Source organism: Panthera onca, chromosome X (assembly GCF_046562875.1).
Source record: "Panthera onca isolate mPanOnc1 chromosome X, mPanOnc1 haplotype 2, whole genome shotgun sequence".
Lineage (NCBI taxonomy): Eukaryota > Metazoa > Chordata > Mammalia > Carnivora > Felidae > Panthera > Panthera onca.
In genome coordinates this window covers 109948193-109950777 of record NC_138357.1, presented here as the reverse complement: position 1 = coordinate 109950777, position 2585 = coordinate 109948193, and positions in this window count along the sequence as shown.

The window sequence follows — 2585 nt, the reverse complement described above, 5'->3', positions numbered from 1 at the left end:
ATATTGTATGCTTTTATGGTACACCATGCTTAGTAAAAATGTCAGTTTTTATTAAGCTGGCTTTTCAAAAGAAAAATCACGTTATAAATTACAAATGGAACATGGTCTTTGGCTTTGGCTTTCCTCTCCACCTACCTGTCCCTTTTATCAGCCCCACATCCAGAAGACTCTCCTTTCAGCCTGCAGGGATCTCCTTCATTTTTGTTCATAGTGTCTGTACCTTTTCAGTGATAATACCTTTTGGTGTTGTTGTGATTTGTGTCACCTATACTTTTTAACACTCTACCACACCTAACATAGTACAATAAATATTTTATTGAATTGCACTATTTTGTCTTCTTTTTACTTGAACTTTCCATTAATGCAATGTCAGGCTCAGAGAGAAAAATTAAATTCAAGAGAATTTTTCAGGTTACAAACATGGTATAACAATGGATAGGGACAGCTCATGATTTTTGTGCAGTCACATCACCTTCCAGCCAGACACATTCTCATCAGCATATAAATGGTGTTGATTTGAACCAGAACAGCTGAAACCAGGGACTAGATGCCATGAAGATGCCTTCTCTTGATCTCTATCTTAGCTTTCCTTTGCACACTGGCCTCATTCTTTTTTCTCTGTATAATGTCTTTCTCCACATAGCAAAAGAAATTCCTGAACTTTACATCTTATAACCATAGCCACATGGAGACTGACCCAAATTTCTGTATCCCAAGTACAAAAATTCCTGAGAAGAAAGGGGATTGAGAGGTATAAACTTCCAGTTATAAAATAAGTATGTCATGGAGATGAAAAAGCACAGCATAAGAAATATAGTCAATTCTAGTTTAAGAACTTTGTATGGTGACAGATGGTGGACTACACTTATCATGCTGAACATCTGAGTAATGTACAGGATTGCTGAATCAATACGTCATACATCTGAAACCAATATAACATTTTATGTCAGTTATACTTCAATTTAAAAAAAGGTCCTGAGAAGAGATTCACTGGCCCAAGTGGCATCAGGTACACACCGCTGAACAGGTCAACTGTGGCAGCAGGGCAAGATCATATGATTGGCCCATGTGGCTCACCAGGAATCCCCTCACTGAGACCCATGGCCAAGTGCTAGATCACAATCTACTAACATGGCTATTTCCAACAGTAACCACATAGATAAGGAAATGGAGCACTTCTTAGAAAAGGAGTACTGAGCAACCAAACCCACAGATGCCCACTACAGATATAACTTAAACAAGAAAAACATGATCCCATCACTTAACCCACTTACCTCAATTCTGACCTGACAGAACTCCTGCTAAACCCAGCCCACCCAGCATTCATTCACATGTCTACAATTTTCTCACATGGCTGATGAATAAAAATCTTAAAACAGCTTAGCAACCCTGATTTCTGTATGTGTATTGTTGTAAAGCATATATGTTGTACCAAATTCGGGGTGGCAGGAATAGAAGGCGAAGTGGTCAAAAATCAGACCAAGAAACATGCAACAGTTGTATAGTGGTGAGATCACTGTCCTTAAGTAACAGATTCTCCACCCCACCTTTTTGTTTCCTGTTGTGTCCCATTAGTTCTATTTTGATTTGGTATCAGGGTAACAGATATAGTATCAAACGTATCATTAAAATAAAAGGCATTGACAGATACATAAGATATTAGTAAGGTCATTATTGCAAGTAGAAGAATAAAATCGGGTAAAAAAAACTTAAAACGTTGTCTGCTCAGGGCACCTGGGCGGCTCTGTCGGCAAAGGGACTGACTCTTGATTTCAGCTCAGATCATGATCTCACGGTTTGTGAGATCAAGCCCCATGTCAGGCTCTGTGCTGGCAGTGCAGAGCCTGCTTGGATTTCTCTCTGCCCCTTCCCCCACCAAAAATAAATAAATAAATAAACATTAAAAAAATTAAACGTCTTCTCCATCAAGTAATGAGTGAAAAGTATCTAGTAACCATCTTTCCTTGGACTATTAAACCATATAAACTTTTAGATGACTAATTTAGGTAGAATATGTTTTTGGAAAACTATGTCATTGACTTTCCAACACTGATTCTTGCTACAATTTCAATTAGGATCCAGAAATTACTTTTTAAAAATTAGTTTAGTTCCTTATATATACATATATATATATATAGACAGAGAGAGAGAGATTACACAAAAGGATCCAAAATTGGGAGGCAGAGGAGTAAACAATGGAAAGGGGTTTCCCTCACAAACCCTAAAGAAAAACCTGGAAAGACTAGAGAGCTGTTACATGAAAGTGCTTAGTAATATACCTGCTTGTGCCAACGGAAGCAAAACTCAGGCTAGGCGATTTTGGAACAGTGATTTTTATCAATTTCCCTACCTTTCCTCAGTTCCACTTTTATGACTGCTCATCAAATCCAAGTGTTGAGGGGCGCCTGAGTGGCTCAGTCGGTTAAGTGTCCAACTTTGGCTCAGGTCATGATCTCACGGTTCGTGAGTTCGAGCCCCGTGTCGGGCTCTGGGCTGACAGCTCGGAGCCTGGAGCCTGCTTTGGATTCTGTGTCTTCCTCTGTCTGCCCCTCCACTGCTTGCACTCTGTCTCTCACACTGTCTCA